This window comes from Manis javanica, chromosome 16 (genome assembly GCF_040802235.1).
Source record: "Manis javanica isolate MJ-LG chromosome 16, MJ_LKY, whole genome shotgun sequence".
In the NCBI taxonomy this organism is placed as follows: domain Eukaryota; kingdom Metazoa; phylum Chordata; class Mammalia; order Pholidota; family Manidae; genus Manis; species Manis javanica.
This window is the reverse complement of record NC_133171.1, coordinates 44,906,325-44,914,829: the sequence shown is the minus strand read 5'-3', so window position 1 is coordinate 44,914,829 and position 8,505 is coordinate 44,906,325. Positions and strand designations below refer to the sequence as shown.

Here is an 8,505-nt window from a genome sequence, read left to right as displayed (position 1 = left end):
ATTCCTGGAAAGTTTAGCTCTGATTGGCTTGATGTTGGGACTTCTGCACACAGGCTTTTCCAGTCAGGAGTGAGTTTATTAATAAACTCTGCCCTGCTCTGTGCCCTCACCATGGGGAGAAGGCAGGGCCTCCTGGGGTCCTGCCAGTGCAGCAGGTAGGGAGACAGAGACTGATCCCTTAGATGTAGGTAGGGGGTGCAAATGCCCTGCAGCACTCAGACTACATTCCCCACCCCTTGGCCAACCCAGGCCTCCCTCTACTTCAGCCACAGCCTCTGAGGTCTTTGGTGAAGTGAACAGGGATGGGTGGTGTGTATATGAGGGTGTGGGGCTACCAGCATGCATGGGGGCCAGCAGGCATGATTGGGTGTGCAGACCTGAGCTCCTAAACAGGGTTATGTGGGCGCCAATGGGCTCCTGGGGGTGCATGTGTGCATGGGTACCTGGGGTTGGCCTGCAAGAGCGTAAACCAGATCTCAGCTACTGGTGAGGGTGTTCTGCCCACTTGTGTTCTCTTCCCTTGTGAGCACCGGGTGATGTGTGTGGGCAGAAGTGGGGTGACTGAGTAGGAGGAGTACAAGACCTCAGGAGCAGGCAGCCTCCCTCCCAGGCGCTTCCCTCTGCAGCTCATTAACACCCAAGGCCTAAATTGACTGCCTCTGCTCCCCACCCAGTGGCTATGACCTCATTAGGCTTCTGCCCCTTTCCTAGGACAGTGGGATGGGGGAGAGGAATGCCACCTTAATCTGTAGCACAGGATCCCTTGGGGGAGGAGGGAAAGTCCCGGGGGTGGCAGGGAAACCAGGAACAGCACTTAATATAGTCACAGGGCAGGCTGAGGAGGATGTCAGCTCCTATTACACCTGCCATCTCGCACCCATCATATGACCCAGCTCCCGCCAGGAGGCGTGGGCAGTGTGAGAAACACCTGGTCCTGGCAAGGGCTGGGGGCTGCTGTGGCCTGGCTTGGAGGGGTGGTCCTGACTCCCAGTGGGCTGGGCCAGAAAGGGAGAGAAGTGGGGGGCTCCAGCACTGATCCCAGTACAGACACCAAAAGGGACAGGTCCCTCCTATCCACACCCTCCCTTACCCCCCAGATATGTGGTCCTAAACTATGACGCACCAGGGGGAAGAACCCTGAGCCAGGCATAGGGGTGAGAACCAGGACAAGGAGTAGGGTGGTCAGGGCAGCAGCCCCCTCCCATCCACAGGAAAGCAGTGCTTGCGCTATGGAAGTCAGGCGCAAACCAGACTCCTCCCCTAATCTCCTCCTGCATAGAAATCCCAGAGCCCACACTGAGGGGGAGACACAGCCCTGCCCTGAGGGAACCCAGTCTGACGGAACGACTTGTCAAATCCTCTCCGTTGAGCTGCCTGTGCAACCTTGGGGATTTACTCAACATCTCAGACCGTTAGTTTTCTTGTCTATGAAATGACACAACTGCTATGTCCCTCCAAGGTGCTTAGTGCATGCCTGGCAGAGAGCAAAAGCTGACTAAACGGTAGCTATCCTGAATGGGGACCTTTTGTAGAAGAAGTCATCACAATTGGCCTTTAACTGGGGAAGCAGATTATAGTAGCAGCCTATATATACCCACCATTTCCAGCAGGTAGGTCATCTCTAGAGGTCTGGCTGCCTTGACACCCCATGGTCTCCCTGGCGGCCCAGGTTTGACATTCACACCCAATATCCCAGAAAGTCACCCACACAAACAGGCCAGAGGACACCAGTGCAGTGCAGGGACAAGGTAGGCCCAGCAGCCACCCACCTCAGAAGATGCTATCCAGTGGCTTCTGGTCACTGACTTGCTGGGAACCCAGTTTTTTAAATTTACGTTTTACTGAGGTGTAAAGATTCATGCACAAATGGCACGGATCTTAAGGGTACAGCTTGGGGGTGTGCATATGCATTTTCCCCTGTAACCGCCCCCCAGAGCAAACCCTGGAGGCTCCCTCCAGCCCCTGTCAGTCTACCCCCTCCCCCAGAGGCAACCACTATTCTGACTGTATCACCACCGACTGGCCTTCCTGTCCTTAAACCTCATCCAAATGGACTCCTGGGGCACGCACTCTGTGTGTTTGGCTGTCCAATCTGAGGTCCAGGAGGGTCTCCCAAGTTCTCCCTGCAGACTCGTTCTTGCTTTCTGTGGCTGAGGAGCCTTCCGTGGAGCAGCTGCACCACAGTTTTTCATCTATTCTGCGGTTGATGGGCATTTGGGTGGTTTCCAGTTTGTAATTAATATATGATTAAAGCTGCCACAGCATTCTTAGACACGTCTTTTGGTGCACATAAACATGGCAACTCATTCTTCAGAGCATATTTTGAGGGGGATGCCTCGTTAAGAATTTAAGGGGGAAAAGGAGGGATTAAAATCTCTCGAGCTCCTGCCCTAGGCCATGCACTTTTCTGAAATCCACCAGACCAGTCACAGGGGAAGGAGGGCAGAGAACAAAGAGCCCCCGAGGAGGAACTCCACCGACCTCATCACTGAGCCTAGAGCCAGCCAGGGTGTATGTGTGTGTGTTTGTACTCATTTCCTAGGGCAGCCATAACAAGTGGCTTAAAACAATTTATTTTCTAAGGTTAAGGAGGCCAGAGTCCGAAGGCAAGCTGTCAGTAAGTAGGATTTGCTCCTTTTGGAGGCTCTGGAGGAGAATACTGTCTCTCTTCTAGCTTCTGGCAGTTACAGGCAATCTTTGGGGCTCCCTGGCTCGTAGCTGTATCACTCCAATCTCTGCCTCCATCTTCAAACCACCTTCTTCCCTGTGTGTCTTCATGTCTCTGTGTCTACAAATCTCTCTCTCCCTAAAAGGTCGTTGGATTTTGGGTCCCCCCGCCAATCCAGTAAGATCTCATCTTAACCCCATTTCCAACTAAAGTCACACTCCCAGGTACTGGGGGTTTGGACTCCAACATATCTTTTGGGGGATACAATTCAACCAACAACAGGGATTTTGACTGCACATTTGTGTGTGAGTGTACAGGAGTGGGTCTATGTGTGAAATTGTGAGTGTACATCAATGTGTGGGTATGTATACATGTGAGGGAGTACTGAGTGCGTGTGTGCTTGTGTTTGTGAGGAGCTACCCACGGTGGAGTCTCTGGTTGTACCTATAAGACGCCAGTGTATATGAGCATGTGTGTGTGCCCCTGTGTCCATGGCTGGGAGCCCCTGCAGCTTGGGCTGAGAAGAGCAGACCCGCATAGCGACCACAGGCCCAGTTCCCTGCTGTGGTTGAAGAGGGCCTTGGGGTCAGCAGGGGCAGCAAGTGGGGCTTTACCTCGGGGACCCAGAGGCTGAGCTGGGAGAAGGACAAGGGCATTTGCCGAGCTGCTCACAGGCTGGTAGGCCGAGGCGGTGGCTCCCAGCAGCAGTGCCTGTTCCCAGGGCTCCTTCTAGGAATGTTCCTAGAAGGCCTGTCCACCCGAGTTCCCATCCCCTACACCCCATTTGCCTGGGTGGAAAGGTTCAGGCTGACTCATCCCTTTCCAGGGTTGGAAGCCAGCACTCAGCTGTCTGTTGTGCCAATCAGGTAGGGTCGGGGCAGGTAGCCACCCCCCACCCAGGTCTTGCCCCCAAGCCAATCCAGAGTAGCACCCGGTCACCAGCAGCGCCTCACCTGGGGAGGAAATGGAGAGAGAGGGAGGTGAGCACAGAGTCAGATAAGGCCCCGGGTAAGGGCTGATTATCTCCCCGGTGGCTCTTTTAGGCAAACCCACCACCCAGAGACAGGACAGGAGGAGGGTCTCCTCAACAGCTCTCATGGCCCATGGCCTGCTCTGAGCCGGTTATCACATTTAAAGTTCACAACCAAGTTCAAAGGGGGTTCTCATCAGCCCCATTTTATAGATGCTACTGTTGATGCCCTAGGGAGTTAAACGATCTGATGAAGATTATGTGCATTTGTCTACATTTGTCGGAATTTGTTAATTTCTCTGGAAATCCACATCTTACCCATCCTCCAGACCCAGACAGTAGCTGCTCACACCCGCCAAGTGCAGACTTTTCCCACCCTTCCCCACACAGAACCCCAGCCCGTGGAGTGGGAGTGTCTATCCGCTCAACCTGCCCTCTTGGGCTCCTCTGTGGTGTCCTGGCTTTGGTGTAGCAGTGAGCTTATTGCCTGAGGACGCCAGTGGGTTTGTGTGCATACATTTGAGGGAAAGGATATGCTAGTATCTGGGCACGCAGTTTTACTGTCAGGTGGGTTTTCCCACCAGGCACCTGTGAGGGCAAGGCTGCTGTGGGACATACACTGCCCAAGTTATATCTCGGGGTATGCCTAGGCACAGATGTGTGAGCCCCCGTGGGTATTCATGAAGAGCCTGCCCCTCTGCAAATCTGCATGCCTGTCGAGTGGCTCCCTATTTCTCACCCCCTACCAGATAACTGCCACCATCCTCAAATTACAGAACACTGGGATCCCTGGGGAAAATCTCCTAGGACTAGGGACAGAGACACCTGTGTCTTAAGCCCCACCTGCTCAGGAGGCTGGTGCCTTGGAGTTAGTATGGCCCCACCCACAGCGGGAGTGTCCTCACCCAATGGGATGGGGTGACAGGGGAGGAGGCAGCACCCTGGCTTCTCCCCCATGAGCACTGGGAGCCCCCTCAACTACCTAGATGGGCGGCTCATTACCCCAGCACTCAGTACGCCGGGGGATTCGCTCCAGGACTTGGCGCTGACTACAAAGTGTGGGGGGCACCCCCGCACTCCCTCCCACGGCTGGAGGGGGGAGGGGCTGTGACGTGCGGTGGCCTCATGCAGCTGGGAGGAAGTAGCTAATTGCCGACCTGATGACTGGGCAGCCTGAGGAGTGGGGTGATGATGCCACTCGCGGAAGCAGGCGCCTGGGCCCAAGGAGGGGGCCGTGCAGGGACAGGGTGGGGGTGTTGAGACTGCAACTGTGGGAAAGGACTTCTCCCAGGCTTCCCTCAGCTTCAAGGGGAAAGAGTTCAGAGGCCCCCAGGGGGTGAGGGGATTTGGAGAGGGGCTACAGGGGGCAGACGGGGAGAAGATGGTGGCAGAGGCTTCTCCGCACCCCCCTCCACCTGCATTCCCCAACCTTCCCATCTTCCCCATCCCCACTTAGTCCGCTCTTTGCCCCCCCCCGCCCCCGTGACCCAGGTCAGTGGGGAAGGAGAGAGTAGATGGGGCACTCTTTTCTCCAGAAGACCCCTCGAGAAGCAGCCCACCCCGCCCATAACCTCCCCTGCCGATGGCTAGAGCATCCAGAAGGGGTGAGACTTCAGCTGTCCCCTAGGGACAGGAAGAGAGGTGCCTCAGGCAGAGAACAACTCTCGCCACGTCTGGGCGGTGGGGTTTAGTGAGGTTGATGGAAGATGGGGGCTTGGCTGCCATGGTCACGGGGAAAGATAAGGTGGGCAAAGCCCCACTGTCCCTGACAGAAACCAAACTCGGAGCTTCTCCCACGTGCTGGCCCAGCCTCTGGCTCAGTCAGACCTGTCCTTGACTGCCAGAGCAAGGGCCAGGACCAAGACCGAGCCACACAGGATGGGGATCCCAGACCCCAAATCCTCGGGTGCTTCGACCCCACAGAACCTGCAGACCTGAGTGGCAAGAAACAACGCATCCCTCCGTAGGTCAGTCCTCTGGGCCCCTCGCGCCCCCTATGGGCAAGAAGCTTCAGTGATGGGGGAGGGGCCTCCACCTGTTGGGTAGGAAAGGAGGCGGACTCCCCGCCCCTAACGCACAGACCCTGCCTCAGGCAACCCCCGGTGTGATTAACGAGACCAGACGTTGGTCTAGGAGCTCCAGTCTGAAATTCAACCCCTGTCCTCAGGAGGCCCCTAGTCTGATGGGGACAGGTACGAACTCCATTCTGAAGCATTGGGTTTCAGGAAACTTTGAGTCTGAAGGTACAGATACACAGCTCCACGGAATTTTCACGAGCCCCCAGGCTGTTGCAGACACGTCTAGCGATTCAGCCAGGGCTTCTAGAAGAAAATTCAAGAGGTCCAGTTAAATTTGAAATTCAGATCAACAACAAATACTATTTAGTATAAGTCTATCCCTACAACATATGGGGCATACTTATGCTAACAAAAGTAGTCATTGTTTATTTGAAATTCAAATATAACTGGACATCTTGTATTTTTATTTGCCAAATCTGACAACCACAGATGCCGCTGATCTGAGGCAGGAGGGAGGACCCCCCAGCCCCCCAGACACCAAAATGCAGGTAAACAGGTCAGTGTGCTCACGCTCGGGAGGGCAGTGGTGAGGCAAGAGAGGAGTCCTGGGGGGCCGACTCGCAGCAGTTTAAAATTCCTTCCAGGCCAGATCCCTAATCCCCTGGTGCATAATGGCCGCCTTCTCCCCCGCCGCCTGCGCCCACGCCCTCCCCCGCGGGGCCGTGGCAGTGCCACCACGGGCCTCTTTAAGCTCCTTTGAAGCCGGCAGAGCCCCGCACTGCGGGAGGCCCCGCCGCTATGCCAGTTATGCCAGCTATGTCCCCGCCGCCGCCGGCCACCACCGCTCCCCCATTAATGCTGGCTAATCTGGCTAATAAATAAACTCCCCTCCCAGCCTCAGCCTCCCGCAGGCTCCCCCGTGCTCCCCCGGAATTGATTTCAAGGCTTGAACCAGAATAAGAGTTCCTACTCCCTTCTGAAGTCTCTGACATTTTTTTCTACTGCTGCCGTAGGTCACTTGCCCGTTTCTGACGGAATTTGGGGAGGTGGGGGTCTCTCCCTGGCGCACTGCATCTGCAACTCTTTCAGTTCAAGTGTGCGCAGGGAACAGGCCACATGGCTGGACGCAGGGTACCGGACTAGATGCCCCGGGATGATCTACTGGACGGAGGAGCGCCCCCTAGAGGCGGGAGGGGGCGCGTGCCACGCCCCCCATCTGCCCGGCCTTCGTCTCCGCGAAAGTGGGCCGCACCTCGAGTAGCCTCGGGACAGGTGACTTGACGCCAGGGAAAGGCTCTGGTGTCCCACGCGGCAGGAGTCCCTTCTCCGCGGCCTCGGCCGCCCCCTGCGTCCCCACCCGGGCTTCCGAGAGTCTGACTCAGAGCCGAGCCCGCATCGCTTCACCTCCTATACAACACACCCGTAGCGCGCGGAGAAATTACAGGATTGCAGGGGCACGACTAATGCGTTCTAATTACCCGCCGCCGCTCTCATCCGCGGCGCTCTGCTGCGCTGGGTCAACGCGCCGTAACTAGGCCATCCCTCCCCGGTCTCCAGTCGCCATAAGACCGCGCTTGCGCTCCGCCCGCCACAGCCTCCTGCCGTCCTCTAGGACTGCCCCTCAGTCCCAGGAGAGCTATACGAGAGGGGAGGTTGTGGGGCTTGGAGACCTGCCCGGGAGAGCCCGAAGGTGCAGAAGTCGACCTTCTGCAAGCTTATAGCCCTTGAGATCTCTGCTGGAAGAAACTGGGAGAATGGAGAGGAATCTTAACCCATTTCGTTGACATGGACACTGAGGCCAATTGGAAAGTTAACTGACGGGGGAGGAGTGGGTTGGGCACCAGGACAACAAGATCCCCCATGTTGCAAATGAGGAACAGAAAAGTAAAAGCTCTCAGGGAAGGCCACCCAGCCAGAACTAGATCAGTTCATTTCAGGGTGGCTTTACAACCGCCCCACAGGCTCCTACCCAGGGCAGAGGAATTACCTTCTTGCAAAGGAAAGTGATGCCCCCATCACAGACCTGGAGTCCTGGGCAGCCAGCAGCCCACCCCAGCTGTGACCTGTTGCTGGAGTTGGCTGTTGTGAGGAGTACCTAGTCTCCCATTCCAGGAAGGTGGAAGGAAGTCCTGAAGACACAGAATCCAGGCCTGGTGGCCAAGACTGACAGAGCAACTTGGCTGGCTGTCTTTATCCAAACCAGGCTCAAATCCCTCCTTTATCAGGAATTCTTTCCTAATGTCCAGGGGGTTGCGAATTTGTGGCCTTGGGCCAAGTCTAATCTTCAATGAGATTTTGTTTGGCTTGTGGTGAGTATGTCATTTTTGTATTGAACTTCAAAGCCTACAGACAGTGCATGCTGTCTGACTGCCCTCCCCTTAGGCAAAGGCAGTGTGGGCAGACTAGTGCCCAGAGGCATTTAAGTTTGAGAGGCCTGATCTAGACCAGCCCACTTACTCTTCTCCTCAGCTGCTAGGATCTCTGTCTGTACTATTGCCATGCCTTTGCAGTCTGTGCATGTATCTTGGTGAGCATGCAGAGATGCGTGTCCTTGAGCGCGCCTCTTTAGGCTCCCCACCTGTGGTGGCAATGGTGGCTGCACATGCTTCTAGAAACCCCTCTTGTACCCCTTTTTTCATCTTGAGTTTCAGTCTGTGCCCTGGGTATGCACTGTATCTTATTCAGCAGGAGGACAGCTGTTTTTCTGCCATGAGACTAGAGGTTCCTTGAGGGCAGGATTTTGCATCTCTCCCTCAGACTGGAATCTCAGGACTAGGAGAGTGGGTTATGAGGGTAGTAGCCTCCATCACAGGGAACTCTGGGGGCAGGGCTGTGTCTCCCCCCTTCAG

The 8,505-nt window shown here is 55.8% G+C and overlaps 1 long non-coding RNA gene across 2 annotated transcripts; it reads right to left on the bottom strand.

Annotated features, from left to right (window-relative positions):
• Positions 1–8,136, bottom strand: LOC108407123 (uncharacterized). Of its 2 annotated transcripts, none has more exons than XR_001855650.3 (3): positions 6,627–8,136; positions 5,839–5,959; positions 1–3,621 (listed from the first exon to the last, which is right to left on the bottom strand). It is a non-coding gene; the product is annotated as an uncharacterized lncRNA (long non-coding RNA). The 2 variants fall into 2 exon arrangements; XR_012126194.1 differs by having other exon boundaries at positions 6,679–8,123.
• Between the last annotated feature and the right edge of the window lie 369 nt (positions 8,137–8,505).